Genomic DNA, 18,157 nt, shown 5'->3' with positions numbered 1-18,157 from the left:
TCTGACTGAAAAAAAAAACAAAACAGGAGCAACTGATAACCTTTAGGAAAATAATTTGTTTTTTTTAAATATGTTAAAAGGATTTTTGAAACTGTATTCATTTGAAGAAGCATGTATCATCACCTTTTTAGGAAAAACGTGTTTATATGTTTCAGTAATGTAGGTGAATTTTTCCCTCATGTTTAGAATTTTTGGAATAATTTGAATATGTTAACACAAAAAGTATTTTTTTGATTTCCCAACATTCCAAATAGTGATAATTTTATATTCTTATTTCAAATAATGAACATGTGATAACATAAAGCAACACACTTTCATTTTATGAAACTTCTGGGTCCCATGTTGATAATCCAGGAAGTTTTGGTTATACAATATAATAATTACATAATAATAGTAATTGCCATAAACATATCAGTTTAATGATATATATTACATATTTTCGACTCTTTTGGAAAAATAGTGAAGACAAAAGCCTTGGAAAACAAATGTCTCTATTAGTAGTGTCTAATACATTATATCTCTTTTCTTCTGCAAACACCATATTTCTAAATTAAAGTCACATTCACAGGTACCAGAGCTTAGGACTCAAACATATCTTTTGGGAGTACACAACTACTACACTGACTAAAATCTAAAATTCTAAAATAAGGCAAATTTACCTCAAGGTAGAGTCAGAATTGCTTTGTGTCTCTATGTCAGAGGCTCGGTGCTGCATAACTGAAAAAAAAAAAAATCTACATTTATTTAGAAGCCAATTCTAAGAGGGTAAGGAAGTCAGGCTTTTCTCCTTTCTACATCAAAACTTGTAAATATCCAAAGAAGGTTTCAACTTCCCAAAACTCAATTCAGCCCAGTCAATGCAAAAGTGAGCTTTTGTGAAATGGGCTGCCATATTCCATACTGGATTAGAAATAAACTAGTCAGTTATGACAAAAGCAGAAGGACAGTGCAGACCAATGTCCTCAAGGAATATAACATTTAAGGAACAATTTCTAGTAAGATATTTATGTACTATATTTTTAATTAATCAGAAAAATAAAATACTTCATATTCAAGAAAGTGGACAACTGGAAGATATCCTGCCTCAGTTAAGCAGGATAATCCATGATGAATCTCATTACACTAGAAATTTCTTTGTTTAAGGGTTAAATGCTATTTATCCCCTCAGACTTAAGAAACTTAAAGCACTCTCACAAGAGAAATGAATTAATCAATATTGTAAAAACACATACATCCTAATAGTTGCCAAACACTAATCTTGAAGATATGTTTCTTCTTCCAAAATAAGTATTTCATTTAAAATATTTGGATACATTATATAAAATATGTCCCGTGAAAGATATTTGGTCTAAAAATGTAGAAAAAAGGATTTTCACAAGGCAAAATTAGCAAATGTGCAGTTTAATGCATAATAATATGTTTTAGAATCAGAAAAACCTCCGTTTATATCTTGGCTTTAGCATTTAGCAGGTATATAACATTTGGACAAGAAATTAGTTGATCATTATAAGACACACTCCTGTCATGCATACCACTTGGATAATAATACAAATGTCATGGTTGCAAGAAAATAGTCGTTAATGTGTATATATGTGTGCATGTACGTCAAATAGCCTAAAGCTTAGCAAAATGAAAGTTCGGCAATTGTTATTTTTGTGTTAATATTTTCATAGCTATGAGAAATATTTTCTAAAGGAAAGAGGAAGATTTTAATTTTGTCTTGTTATATAGAAAATGCAGGACATGCAAGCAGTGAGGAAAATGAAGTATATATATGCAAGGAATCCAGACAAAATAAAAATTCAAACCTCATATTAAATGTATAGCATGGATAGTTGGAGCACAATTGTCAGTGCCAAAAGAAAAATTCATTACATGGAGAAAATAAATAAATAATGCAGAGGAAGAGGTAACAGAAATTTTTAAAAACATGGTAGGCAAGAAAATAGCTATAAAAATCATAATTTGTACCCCCATCTCACAAACACGGAAATTCAGAAATATGTGACTTTCTTGAGGTCACCAACAATTAGAAGTTGAAGAAGCTAAATTTCATAATGGAACAAAATTTAATTACACTATGTCAAACAATAATATCAAATAATTTGACATTTCTGACCATTAACTATGAGCCATTAACATCTGATTAAACATTAAATTGGGATTAAATGATTTAACATTGGCTTCAAAATATTTATGCAATATTTCTATTCTTTTTTATGGTATCACCTGGGACACAGGAAATTATTAAAGCATGATCATTTTATAATTAGACTATTAATCACTAGTTAATGAAAACCTTTATATAGGGACTTCTGAGTGGCTCAGTCACTTAAGCATCTGCCTCCAGTTCAGGTGGTGATCCTGGAGTTCCTGCTCTGATTGGGCTCCCTGCTCAGTGGGGTGTCTGCTTTTCCTTGTCCTTCTGCTTGTTGCTCCTCCTGCTTGAGCTCTCTGTGAAATAAATAACATAAAAATCCTTAAAAAAAGAAAACTTTTATATACAAAAATGCCTATATTCTAGGGGCACCTCAGTGGCTCAGTTGGTTAAATGTCATCCTGCTCAGGTCATGATCTCAGAGTCCTGGGATCGGGTCAGGCATCACGTTCCATGCTCAATGGGAATCTGCTTCTGCCTCTCCCTCTTCTTCACCCTCTGCTTGTATTCTGTCTCTTGCTCCCTCTTTCCTCTCAAATAAATAAGAAAAATAATTTTTTAAAAAAGTGCCTATATTGTATACTTTTTTTTCCATCTAGAAGAAAATATATTTAGAAAATGCTTTAAAACTAATTTAAGTTACTACTGGTTTCTGTGCATGCAATCATCTCTTGACAGCTAAGATCACTATGGTAAAAATTGTATGGTGTTAATCCAAAAGCTGTTAGTAAGACTGATTAAATATTGGTCACTTATTGAAGAGTAATTGAAAATATAAACGTGAACTGTCAGATGAATGTTATATATAATGCATTTTCAAAGTAAAATTAATCTCTCAGCTCTATCAAAAAAAGATTTCAGAGATAATTATTTATTCCATATAAAAAATATTTACACAATTATTCTGTCGACTTGGATGTTTTTGCATGGTAACTGACTAAAGCAAGTGATTTACCAGAAATCTAGCCACTTTGTTTCCAAAAAGAAAAGAAAATATCATTAATTTCTTATCATGCAGTACGCCTGGATGACTCAGTGGTTGAGCATCTGCCTTTGGCTCAGATTATGATCCTGGGGTTCTGGGATCGAGTTCTGTTATCAGGCTCCTCCTAGGGAGCCTGCTTCTCCTTCTGCCTATGTCTCTGCTTATGTCTCTGCCTCTCTCTGTGTCTCTTGTGAATAAATAAATAAAATCTTTAAAAAAATTTAAAATTAAAAAAAAAAAAAAAAAAGGGATCCCTGGGTGGCGCAGCGATTTGGCACCTGCCTTTGGCCCAGGGCGCGATCCTGGAGACCCGGGATCGAATCCCACATCGGGCTCCCAGTGCATGGAGCCTGCTTCTCCCTCTGCCTGTGTCTCTGCCTCTCTCTCTCTCTGTGACTATGATAAATAAATAAATAAAAATTAAAAAATAAATAAATAAAAATAAAAAATAAAAAAATTCTTATCATTCAAGATTTATCATTCAACAAATATATTGATTTTTTTATGCAGTTGTCAAGCACTATTCTTGGCACTAAATAAAATTACTACACTATAATACAAAGACAGAAATTGAATAATAAACCAATAATGAGATGACATAATTTAAGTTACTGGTAAGTGCAACAAGAAAACCAACAACTTCTCATATAAGAGAGTAAATATCTGAGGCCTTAGATTCTCTAGCTTGGTCAGAAAAGACTTTTCTTTTTTTGGCAGTCTATGGTCTAAGGCATAAATAAAGAGGTAAAGCCAGTTGTATGAACATCTGAGCCAGAGAAGAGGGAAATATGTTGAAGGCAGGAGTCTGGTGAGTTGGTATGGAGAGAGCCACGAGCAAGGGGAGAGCTAAGGAATCTTGACTGAACAAAATTACTTTGTCTATTTAATACGACACATTGTGACATCTGTAGTCTAAATCACAATTTTTAAAAATGATTTTATTTATTTATTTACCTATGTATTTATTTATTTAAGAGAGAGAAAAGGCACAAGCAAGGGAGAGGGGCAGAGGGAGAAGCAGGCTCCCTGCTCTTCTGAATCCATGTGGAATTCCATCTCAGGACTCTGGGATCTTGACCTGAACAGAAGGCAATTGTTTAACCAACTGAACCACCCAGGGGCCCTCTAAATCACTTGAATTATAATTGAATTCCTTTGTAATTCCTGATAATTTGTTTTGATTTTAAAACAAGAAAATTTCAAAGGTAATGCTCTATTTTGATAGAATTCACAAATGGCCACAAATTCTTATGTTTCATATATTATTTCTCTTGCAATGGGATTTACAGTGCATCTCATCAAAATGCAGAGACTTTTCCACCCTTTGAATGTAAGGAGGCCTCACCATTTACTTTGAACAATAGGAAAGTAACCACTTCGACACAAGCAAAATTTTTTAAAGTTTGAGGACTTGCTTACTGCTGTTTGAGTCTACCTGCCATGCAAACAAGTTCAGGCTAGGCTACTGGATGGTGATGACAGCCATAGCTTCTATTATACCAGCCAAAATCTGGCAAATACAAAACATGTGAACAAGTCCATTCTGTATAAGTCAATACCTAGCTAACCTGCCAATTGTAAAAAGCCATGAGCGAGCCCTGTTGAAACTAACCAAACCTGACCAAGAAGAGAAAAACTACACAGATCATTCTTAAACTAAAATGACATCCAAATCAGTACATTTGGGGATCTTTTGTCTTGCAGCAAGACTTATCTGGCACTGCTAGGTTGTCAGATGTTTTAATAGAAATATGCCAGTTAACAATTTATAGGTGATTCTAAAAAATGTGTAAGAGTCTCTTGCTGCCTTGCCACGGAATAGCACAGAAGTGTTCTAGTTTGTTTAATCCATCTCTCTGCCTTATAGACAAAGAAATATAGTGTATAGCAAATCAACACACACACACACACACACACACATATACACTCAAATAATCTTGTTTGATGTGCAACAAAAAAAAACAATTAATTTTACTCTGACAAAGAATTGTTTTTTACATTATTCACAAGATTTTTGGTATTGGAGATTAAAGTTACCCTTTGCTATCAGTTTCAGAAATGAAAGAGGGAAAGAGTTCTACATCAAGAAAACTATCGTTATAATACACTGGCAAGTAAAGGGAAAATGAGAAGGGAAATAGGAAGGAGTTGTTTAGGTCACACAAAAAGGAAATGATGTTTTCTATATAGCTATATGTATTTCAATAACTCATCCACTTAATATTAATAACCTACTTCTTTTATTTTACCTTTAATTATCTTAACATTCTTTGCTATATGTGAAACACAGAAATTAAAGCATAGGTGACCAGTTGAAAAGAACCACATAATCAGCAAGAAATTATTTTGTTTTTGCAAGATTGCATTTTCAAGTATATTCTAATGTGCTTGAGACCTAGAGTAGATGAGACAGATTGAAGTTAGCTTGTGCTCTAAATTACTGTAAGGTTATCTAGGACATTCTTTGAAGGCAACCTAATAGGACACCAAGTGTTTTGTTAGATCTGCAATAAGCAGTTTTATTTTACATCAAACAGAGGTAAGTTTAATAGTTTGACCTAATTTCTTATGAACAGAGCTCTTTGTGTAAAACACTTGAGAAGATTTTGTTCTAGTATACTCAAGGACATTAAGAAAATAGCTCTCTGTTATAGTTTTGCTTGCAGGTTCAGGAGTTGAACTAGCCTAAATGACCTGTTCTTCATAAAATGCCCTTTTAATTTGCTGATGTTGCTCCCAAGACATACAAGTCTGCTGATCTACTGATCACTAAGTTCTGTTGGGATAATTATTTCAGAATAATTTCCCTGAGTTGCAAGACAGGTCAAAAGGGAACAAAAACTTACAAAGTTTAATGCCTAAAGGAAGGGCATTGGTAAATGTTTTCAAATTAATGGTGTAGGCAGAATTTAAAAGGCAAGCTAACCCCCAATAGTTACTACATTAAAATCATTGCTTACTTCTAAACAAATACTTTATTCTGAGCCCCAGAAGGGAATGATCTCAAAAGCATTTAAGATAAAATGTTTTATTATACACCAAATTTTGTGTAAAGATTGGTAGCAGAGAAATGTAGTTCATCAACATGACAAGTCAGAGCTTGAAATGGACATGTTCAGTTTTAACATATTTCATTTTATGAATGTCTCCCCTTCCCAGTCAAATGGAATGTGGTTTATAGACATGAGTATTTAATTAAAATAGTGAGCTCTCCAGGAGGATGGTATCCATTCTGTCTACAGTTAGCCTGCAGAAAAATCGAGGGTTTCGGTTATTAACACTCATCATGCTCAGAATCTCTATATGTCTCACAAAAAAGAAAAGGGACCAAAGTAACTATCTAATCTGCCCCATTTTAATAGGGGCAAACTGGAATAGTCCAGTTTTAAATTGTTTCTGAAAATAAAGGATTATACCTTTGCACATGTTTGTCGTATGATGTGATGCAAATAATCTAGGACTTTCAGCCCTACTGATTTGAAATGAAAAGTCTGAATTACCTTATTCCTCTTAAAATACCAAGAAGATAAGAGTGTAGCCTAGATTCATAGATTAAATAAGTACTCGAGTAAGTACAAATAAGCCATATTCAATGAATGCTAGTTTTCAGCTACCTCTCTAGACTTCCAAAAGGTTACATATGCTAATAGTCCTATTCAGATTAAATTACTTATTTAATGATTGGAAGTATTTTTAAAAGTTCATATAAATATGATGACTCAAACTGTTCACAAAATAGGAATTGGCCATTTACTATTTCTGTGAATGGTCAAATGGTTAATATGTTGTTTTGTGAGGCACACAGTTTCTATAGCAACCCTGCTGCAGCACAAAAACAGCCACAGAGAATACACGAAGAAGAAGAAGAAGAAGAAGAAGAAGAAGAAGAAGAAGAAGAAGAAGAAGAAGAAGGAGAAAAAGAAGAAGAAGAAGAAGAAAAAGAAAAAGAAGAAGAAGAAGAAGAAGAAGAAGAAGAAGAAGAAGAAGAAAAGAAGAAAGAAGAGTTGTGTTCTAATAAAACTTGATTTCTAAAAATAACCATAGCCCAGTTTTGCCAATCCCTGTCGATGGACATGAGTATCCTGAGAGATGTTAGTTGGTTAGTGAAATACTTATGTTTTCAAATATGTCTGTATAATTAGCAAACTACAGTCTTTCTTTGAGTTCTGTCACATATTAGCATATCAAAAGTTCTGAGGTTAGTCTTAACAATAACAAATCTCTTGAAATTTCTTTAACACAGAATTTATTCAAATTATCAATTATTTACCCTTCTAAAAAGAGAATTTTCAGCTATTAATGAAATATATAAATGAGGTCAATTATTCATGTTATCAAATTTAGCAATTATACAATATTATTTTTTTAATTTAAATTCAGTTCATTAACACATAATGTATTATTATTTTCAGAGCTAAAGTTGAGTGATTCATTAGTCTTATATAATACCCAGGGCTCATTACATCTCATGCCCTCCCTAATGTCTATCACCCAGTTATCCCCATCCCCCTCCCCCTTCCTCTCCAGCAACCCTCAGTTTGTTTCCTATGATTGAGAGTCTCTTACAGTTTGTCTTCCTCTGATTTCATCTTGTTTTATTTTTCTCTCCCTTCCTCTATGATCTTCTGCTTTGTTTCGTAAATTCCACACATAAGTGAGATCATATGATAATTTTCTTTCTCTGATTAACTTATTTTACTTAGCATAATATCCTCTAGTTCCATCCACATCATTGCAAATGGAAAGATTTCACTTTTTGATGGCTGAGTAATATTCCATTATGCTATTGAGAGGATCATATGGGTTTTGTCCTTTCTTTTATTAATGTAGTGTATCACATTGATTGACTTGTGGATGTTGAACCATCCTTGCAGCCCAAGAATAAATACCATTACGTCATGGTAAATAAACCTTTTAATGTACTTTTGTACTCTTTTGGCTAGTATCTTGGTGAGAATTTTGGGATCTATGTTCATCAGGGATATTGGTCTGTAATTCTCCTTTTTGCTGGGGTATTTGTCTGGTTTGGGATCAAGTTAATGCCAGCCTCATAGAAAGTTTGGAAGTTTACCTTCCCATTTCTATTTTTTGGAACAGTTTCAGAAGAATAAGTATTATTTCTTCTTTAAATGTTTAGTAGAATTCCCCTGGGAATCCATCTAGCCCTGGACACTTGTTTGTTGGGAGATTCTTTATTACTGCTTCAATTTCATTGCCAATTATGTGTCTATTCAGGTTTTCTATTTCTTCCTGTTTCAGTTGTGGTGGTTTATATGATTCTAGGAATGCATCAATTTCTTCCAGATCGCCTAATTTGTTGACATATAGTTGCTCATAATACGTTTTTAAATTATTTGTATTTCTTTGGCGTTGGCTGTGATCTCTCCTCTTTCATTCATGATTTTATATATTTGGGTCCTTTTTCTCTTTGCTTTTTGATAAGTCTGGCCAAGGGTTTATCAATCTTATTGTTTCAAAGAACCGGCTCCTCGTTTCCTTGATCTGCTCTACTGTTCTTTTCATTTCTATCTCATTGATTTCTGTTCTACTCTTTATCAATTCTCTTCTCCTGCTGGGTTTAGGCTTTATTTACTGTTCCAATTATACAATTTTAATATTAATTAAACATTATATACTAATTAAAATTACTATAGGAACCCATCTCAGAATACTTTAAGCAAAGGAAAGAAGTTTCTTAAATTATATAATTAAAACGTTTTCTTGAATGTATGTTTATAGAAAAGAGAACAAAGAGTTCTGATTTGTAAAACCTGAGTCATACATCTTTGTCTGGTGTGGATCAAAGAAAGTGACATGACAAGGACTACAAAGATTGGGTTTTCCCACTGGAAAGACATATTTCTCCAAGAGTAGGGAGGTTGACTAAAAGTACAGTTACTTCATTCCATTTCTAAATTCATATTATATCTAGGAATTTTTTGGTAATTAATAGTCATCTTGAGCTTTGATAACTAGGGTTATATTCTCCATTCTAAGTAAGCTACATGAAAATCAAGATATTTTTATGGATTTTTTAACTCCTAGAAGTCACTGGATTATTCAGCCCTTTCCAAATATATATTTATATATAACTGAATTTTCCTACAGGTTTGTGTTAACAGATCCCAGTTTGTGTTAAAGAACAAATTATACAGCAAAAGGTCATAGTAATACTGCATATACATACCCTATAATCTAATATTTTAAGGAGGCTGAGGGAAATGGAATGGAAGTTCTCTAGAAAGAATTTGATTTCTTGGAGCCCAGAATGTAGTGATATTTAGTTTCTATTCATATTTGTCAGCCACAAATTTTGAGTTAGTGTATTCTATTATGACTTACAGACACCATTTACATGTAGGCTCATATTGAAGCTCTACATTTGTAGATCAGGACCAACTTTCATGAAAAATTTGAATAAAACTTCTCATCTCTCTTTTACATTCTTTATTTTACTATGGTGTCAAAAAGGGGGAAATGAAAGGAAAAATTTCATGGCACTGGCTTGTGATACCTTAAAAAGTAAATGTGCTGTTTCAATAGTGCACATTCCAGTTATTTTCTTTGACTTCCAGAATCATCAGCCAGTATTCTGAACAAACCTTAAATATATGATTGCTTCATGATTAAGTTAACATTACCAGGATTAAAAACTCCTAACTCATTAGAAATTAATTGAACATATTATGTATCTTAAAATATAATTTTTTATTTATTTATGATAGTCACACAGAGAGAGAGAGAGAGAGAGGCAGAGACACAGGCAGAGGGAGAAGCAGGCTCCATGCACTGGGAGCCCGACATGGGATTCGATCCCGGGTCTCCAGGATGGCGCCCTGGGCCAAAGGCAGGCGCCAAACCTCTGATCCACCCAGGGATCCCCTTTTTTCCCTAAATTCACAGTAGGAATAATTTTATTTTGTCTTGAACAGGTAATACGCTTTCTTTTGCTTGGTCAGAAAATGGCTCTTAGTATATCATAACCATTCTTTTTGCTGTGTCTGGAAATTTGGAACATTGAACTGGACGAATCAATAGGTTTTGTATTTCTTAAATATTTGCTAATATATTTCAATAAAATAAATTCTGATTTTTTGTGGTGACACTGTACATATTTTATGCTACTGCTTTTCTCAAGATATATCATAAATTAATTGAATTTAAAATCTCCAAAATAGAGTTGTTGTTTTCTTATTTCTTACTCCAGTTTGAAAACCATAGCAAGATGTAAAAATTATCAATATTTAATCCCTTTCCTATATACTACATTACTGATGACTCTGAACCTTTATAATGATGTTTTCTCCACTAAGAGGCAGAAGTTAATTACTAAGCTCAGCTTTTGCTGAAGCTGTCAGATATGCATGGGAGATAGTAGATTAAATATATTCCCTTCCAATCAGTATTACATAATCTGAATTTCCAAAAAGATTTCCTTTAAAAATTAGCTAAAAGTCTATCTTTGACAAACTAGCATTCTTCCTTTATATATATGTTTTAGAAATAAATTCTAGTTATTCATAATTGCTTCCTAAAAAGATTTTCAAGCTTTCAGCAATTACAGAATTACTTTCTCTCTTTGAACAGTGGGAAAACTACACAAAAGATATAAAACAATGGTTTTATCATCATACAATAGAGAGTGTAGGACTATGGCCGATGAGGGAGGGAAACAAATGAGATAATCCCTATGATATTCCATTCTTTCTCCATGGAGGCATATTATGGATTCCTGAGCAGAGATAATAATTGCAAACAGAACACAACAGTTTCACTGGGTGCAAGAGACAAACTGATTGCAGATTTGATAGACTAAAAGTCTGAGAAATACAAAAGTTGCAAGGCAGAATCACAGAGAGGAGGGAACCATGCAATAAATGATTGCATGAATGAATGAATGAATGAATACATAAATAATAGTAATAGCTCCAGAAATTTCATAAGGCTGCTCTTGTGTCTGTAGAGTATAATGATGTGCACACGTATAGATCAAATTAATAAGGCTGAGAAAAATGTAAGTGAGGAGTCATGAACCCACAAATTCACAAATTGTTGATAATTTTGCAAGTTACTGTAAGCTAGAGTGTATGTCAGGGAAGTCATTAAAGACAAAATAAGGAACAAGTCTTGGTACAAGGGCTTGAACTATCTAGAGTAAATACTATTCTAGACCTTCTTTAATAAAGCTTTTTAAGACAAGACAAATCTAGCAAATTTAACTGTGACTAAATTTTATTGCTTATCAGATAATAGTCAGATACTCTTCAAAGAAAGAATCAAGAAATTTAACTGTGTCGTATACACAATGTCTATTGTCAAGTGAAAAAGGTAATAAATATGCAAATAAGCAGGAAAATGTGATCTGTAATAAGAATTTTAAAAAGTCAATAGAACCAGAGCTAGAGCACCTGGCTGGTTCAGTCAGTAGAGAATGTGATTCCTGCTCTCAATGTTGTAAATATAAGCCCCATAAGTATTGTCACTCCCACAGTGGGTGTAGAGACTCCTTAAAAAAATAAAATCTTAAAAAAAAAATAGAACCAGATCTAGAAATTTTATAGATGTTGGAATTAGAAGACACAAAAATTAAAACTGACATTATCACTATGAACAATTATTTAAAGGAATATGTGAACAAAGTGCTAAGAGAATGAGATATAGAAGTGAAGCAAAAGGAATTTCTCGTAATGCAAGCTATAATACCTGCTGTTAAAATAAAACAATAACAACAACTCTGTTGATGAGATATTGTAGAGTAAAAGGTTAATAAGCATGGCGCTAGATATTAAAATTATGAACAACAAGATAAAAGATTTATAGAAAGAAAACATCTTCAGTGATCCATTGGACAAAAAAAGTAATCTCTCTGTAACAATCTAAAATCAATTATAATTTCAAATTATGTCTTGTTATCAGACCCTTTGTTCCTTCTTTTAATGGGAAACCTTTAATTTTTCAACATAAGAGTAAAATAAATATACTATTATAGACTGATCATAAGTAACAATAGTAGGTGAACTAATGGCTAGGATTTATTTATTTATTTATTTATTTATTTATTTATTTATTTATTTAAGATTTATTTATTTATGATAGATACACACATACACACAGAGGCAGAGACACAGGCAGAGGGAGAAGCAGGCAGAGGGAGAAGCAGACTTCATGCCAGGAGCCGGATGTGGGACTCGATCCCAGGTCTCCAGGATCACGCCCTGGGCCAAAGGCAGGCACCAAACCACTGAGCCACCCAGGGGTCCCCAGCTAGGAAATATTTAAAAAAGAGAGTTGAGAATTATTTTTAGCAAATGACTTTCAGATATTATTATATAATTTGGTTTATTGTACATTGATTAGGGATGAGAACATCCCTAACAATTTCACTATTTTCCCCTAAAACAGTTAATCTGATTTTGGTGAATTATTTTTTATTTTTAAATTTTAAGAATGCCTCAGTGGGAGGTGTGCCTGAGAGGCACAGTTGGTTAAGCATCTGACTATTGATTATGTCTCAGGTCATGATCTCAGGGTTGTGGGATCAAGCCCTACGTTGGCTCTGCACTCAGTGGGGAATCTGCTTGAGATTCTCTCTGTGCTCTCTCTACTTGTGCACTCTCTCTCTCTCTCTCTCAAATAAATGGATCTTTAAGAAAAAAGGCTCAGTGGGATGTTTCCTAGTGAATTTTAAAGGAGATGGACTCAGGAAAACAACTCCCAGCAATTGGCACATATAGTATTAATGGCAAAGTGAAGTGGGAGTTATTAAATGATCAAGAAATTAACAAAAAACAATTGAGAATAATGTAAGATGAATCTAAAAACACAGACAATATTACTTTTAACCTTATTTTGATGTACTTACTTTTATAGTTTGCAATCCAGTCCTCATTTTTATGGTTTCTTCCAATAATTTTTATAATGATCACTAAGCCAAAATAACTTTCAATTTACTGTTAGTTTTTAACATGCCAAAAGTTAAAGGTACTTGTTACACGGAGAAATAATTAAAAACTATGATTTATTTAAATGGACTAAAAGGGACTTCTCAGAGTAAAATGATGTTCTACATAATTATGTAAACTAAATTATATAACATGTAACCCCTGAATTTGTAGCAGACTCAAATTGCCACAAAGAAAAACTGTGAATTTCAATTTATACTATCTTTCAAAATCTCCTAAGTAAAGTTTACAGGCTAAATAAATAGCTAATGTGATTAAAATACACCAGAATGTTTGGTAATGAGGCCAGAGATCAAAACCAATCATATGAATTATGAACAGGAGAAAAAGTGGAGGGAGATGATCATTTGGATATATACAGAATTAAAACTGAAATTACATGAGCTATGATTTCAAGCATCAAGAAAAATAAGATGAGAAGAAAAATATATGCAGTCTATCCTCAGCCGTTGACATACTTAATTCTTTCTTAATGATCTGTATTTAGTCAGCTAACAACTTATGTTATTATACACTTAGTGTGTGTTCTTAAAATAATTAGAACACTTATTGAGCTAGATTCTATAGACAGAAAGCTTGAACCCAAACTTCAAGAAACTCAGGTTAGCTGTTTTGTGACTCAGTTCATTTCTTTCTTTCTTTCTTTCTTTCTTTCTTTCTTTCTTTCTTTCTTTCTTTCTTTCTTTCTTTCTTTCTTTCTTTCTTCTTTCTTTCTTTCTTTCTTTTTCTTTCTTTCTTTCTTCTTTCTCTTTCTTTCTTATTTCTTTTTCTTTCTTTCTTTCTTCTTTCTTTCTTCTTTCTTTCTTTCTTTCTTTCTTTCTTTCTTTTTTTTTCTTTCTTCCTTCCTTCCTTCCTTCCTTCTTTCTTTCCTTCTTTCTTTCTTTCTTTCTTTCTTTCTTTCTTTCTTTCTTTCTTTCTTTCTTTCTTCCTTCCTTCCTTCCTTCCTTCCTTCCTTCCTTCCTTCCTTCCTTCCTTCCTTTCTTTCTTTCTTTCTTTCTTCTTTCTTTCTTTCTCTTTTTTTTTTTTACGGGAGAGAGAGAGAGACAGAGAGCATGAGCAGGAAGGAGAGTCAGAGTGAGAGGGAAAAGCAGATTCCCTGCTAAGTAGCGAGCCTGATGTAGGCCTCCATCCCAAGGAACTCAAAATCATGACCTGAGCAGAAGGCAGATACTTAACCTACTGAGCCCCTCAGCTTTTTTTTTCTTTCCTAAGAAAAAAGGTGTAAATGTGTTAGATTTCTCACTATATCTTCCTCAAGCTAAGGCTTTTATGAGCTACTCCAAGGCTGTCTCTTTTATCCAAGCACCTTGTAAGCAAATGTCCTATTTTCCCTCATTAATAAGAGAATTTTTCCTATGTTTGCTTCTATGTTTTCATCTTACCTGAGTTTCCTGGTATCTTTTATATCAATGGCTTGTAACTAAATTGTTTTATATTAAAGACTCATATAAATTGCACCATTATTGAGGAAGTAATGGTATTTGCCTGAACTTTATGAATGCTGTATGCAGTATGATCATATTTTATAAACTAGGCTGTCCATAATTTTCATCTGAGGACATCACTGGAAAGAGGAGCTTGCTGAATAGACAATGTTTGGCAACCTGGAACACTTGATTTAATATGGAAGGTCTTCTCCAAATAATATTAGTGGAAGGAAATTTCTGCCATTAGTAGGAACTGTAATATTAATATTTACTAAGAAAATCTACTGCTCTATTTTCCACACACAAAATTACATGTAATGTGCCAAATAACCGAGCAATTTGATATTATGTTAATTTTCCACACGTGAAATGTGAGGCTAAGAAAGTTTGAAAAACATAGGAAGTTACAGAGATGACCCTTGCAGACCAGTTCATACATTTGACCATTTTAAACTAAAACAACATAAAATATTGGTGACAAATCTGACTCTCTTATTTGCCATATATTTACCTTCTAATTACATACATTATATGAAATTATATCACAGATTTCTTCCAATGGTTGTTTTTGTTCTCAGATGTACTGAATTACATTAATCCTATTTCTCTGTATATGGCACTCTGTTAAAGAGTGAATAACTTAATTAAAATTTATTGTAATATGATTCATATTTATGAACTTACTTCCCAGACAACTATGAAATTACAAGTTTGTTATATCTACCCATGTTCTCTTCCCTATTCCCTGAACCTACCACTTCCCCAAAGTTTTTTTCTGTTAGTTGATGTCATAATCCCTCTCTTATTTAAGTTTTTCAAGTTTCATTATACATATATTTGTCCAATAGACCATAAATTATGGATATGTTTTTTCCTATCAATGGGTATTTGAATTGTTTCCAGATGGCTGCCATTGCTTTAATTATAACGAACAGAACAATAGTATGAACATACTTTTCTTTGACTTTTGATTCAAATATGATAAAATTTATCTTGGTCTTACCAAGAAGTGCAATTGTTGAGTAATAGGAAATGTGGCTGTTCAACTTAAAAATGGTACTAGTTCATTTTCTAAACATTCTCTACTTCCCATCCCTCCAAAATGGATAAATAACCCTACTGATCCATATCTTTTCCAACATTTGGTATTGTCTTCTTTTAATTGCTTCTAATAGCAAGCATACAAAATGTTATTTCAAAAGAAACTTTGACGTGCAATTCTCTTATTACTAATGAAGTTTGGCTTTTCTTTAAATCTTCTTTGGCAACAGCTGTTTCTTCTTCTGTTAACTAACTGTTCATGACTATTTTTCATTTGTGTTATATTTTGTGTTATTGATTTTTAGGATTTTCTAATTCTTGGTATCAATTACTGGCATATACTACCAGCTTAAATATATAAAATATAAATATATAAATATCAAATAAATATAAGAGGCATATGTAATTTGTGTGCATATACATGTGTGTATCTGTGTGTGTGTGATAGTGGGGAGGCTAAGTAGGTCATTCCTATTGCATCACTGTGTGTAGTCTTTCTATGCTACCATTTTTACTGATCTTAAATATCTAAAATTACTCAGTTAAATATGTTCTTTTACTTACAACCATTCTTAATTATAAATTTTCCCTCTCTCTGTGTGACTATCATAAATAAATAAAAATTAAAAAAAGTGTTTAGTTTAAAAAATAAATAAATAAATAAATTAAATTAAATTAAATTAAAAATTAAATTTTCCCTCAGTCTAAATTTTTTTGCTATTAGTAGTAAGATACTTGCTAACCACTGATGTGATTGAAATAATGATTCAGAATTAGAGGGACCTTAGTATAATATTACAGAAGACCATTACTTTCTTATATGTTTATCAACTTCCATTTGCAATCAATGTTGCCTTCATTTCTGGTAGAGATCAAAATAGGTTTGCTGGCTAATGTCCTAGAATATATAAAACACATCAAGTTTGCATGGGTTAGCAAAGAGCATTTTCCTGAACTTAAGAAAAAGTAGCTACACCATATTCATATTTTTTTCTTATCTGACTAATATAATGTGAATTGTTCAAATTGTTTTATGAGTTTATAAGCCTTTGACCTTCTTATTACATTTTTATTATTACACCATCTCACACAATTATATTTCTATTGCCCTCCTGTCGACGATCTTCCTCACTCTGGTCATAAATCTTGTCTGTTGAATTCTTCCTGTTCCTGCTAACCTAGCACTGGAACTGATTCACAGATATTCATTTTCTTCTGAACGTTTATCAATACTTTTCAGATTCTGAGTCCTTTAATGAATTAAGATTTCCTTAAAATTCTATTTCTTTTTTTATCAAAATGATCAGTTTTCTGGTTCATTTTTCCCCTTCAATTTTCAACCTTAAAGATTTTATTATTTCTCTTTCTGATATTTTAATCAAAGACTGGAATGATTTCATTTTAGAGTAATCCATATTGAATATTGAAAAAGTGTAATATCCAATTTTCTATGAAGAAAGATTATTTTTGCATTTGAACAATTCCCTTTATTGCTTTACAGCACACGCTTAATACCTTGCCTTGTCGCAATTGCCAGTGACTTTTTTCTTTCTTCAATATATGTTTCCTTATAGAGATGCTGGAATTCTGTTTGGTTTTGTTTTTCTTTTCTTGGTTCGGTAGTTTTGCTTTAATTCTTATTGTTTCATCAGGAAAAACGTTTGGAATATTCAGTTCAGATTTTAGAAGCTATATTTTCTTTATCTTTATGGAAACCATTTATATACTATCCAGAGGGGGAAAAAGACACATTATTTTCTCTAGTCACCATAATCTGCAATTTGCAGTGGACATTTTATTTCTTCAAGGTTTAATGACTCCAGTTAAAATTGGTATAAAGCTATTTAATGGCTCTCTATATATCAACAATCCTTGACAGACTGGGTTCAATTCACCTTTCCAACATTACCACCCCAAACATTTTCTCACACACTAGCTTCTTCTCCACAAATCAATTCAAATCACTGTCTTAGATTGAAATTGAACCTTTTTCCAAATGGGCCTATGAAATTCCAATAATAAATTTTATTTTTATAATTATTTCCATTAGTAACTAGTTCCTAAACACCCGGAAGTGTTCATCAACTTGTGCTCTGAGACTCCATCTTGGTGGTTGTTTTATCTTGCAATAAATTCTATAATATGCTCAATAGATTTTACTGTAACTAACATTTTACTTGACTGTCTTCCTAAGAGATTTCAAGTCATTTGCAAATGTAGACTCTCTGTTAATTACTGTGTTTTTCAAGGATATTGAATGATAGTTAGAATTTAATAGTGAGGTTGGGCTAGCAGAAAATCTCTGATAAACTCTTGAATAGTCTAATTCATGATCAAGCACTTCAATCTGGAAAATTTACCAACCTGCCTATAATATTTGATCTAGAATATTTTACTTGTCAGATTTATTACTGTATTTGTAGATTTAGCTGAGCTGTTCTTAGGAACAATAGATATTTGTCATGCAGTTCAAAGAGTATACTTTTATTGTTAACTTAATGGGCCTGCTGAAGCTTTTCTTCTTACTTGAAGATTTTACCAATTATCCCATAATCTTGCACTTTTTTTCCTATTCTCTTTCTAA

This window comes from Canis lupus, chromosome 2, assembly GCF_048164855.1.
Source record: "Canis lupus baileyi chromosome 2, mCanLup2.hap1, whole genome shotgun sequence".
Taxonomy (NCBI): Eukaryota; Metazoa; Chordata; class Mammalia; order Carnivora; family Canidae; genus Canis; species Canis lupus.
This window is presented reverse-complemented; position numbering follows the sequence as displayed.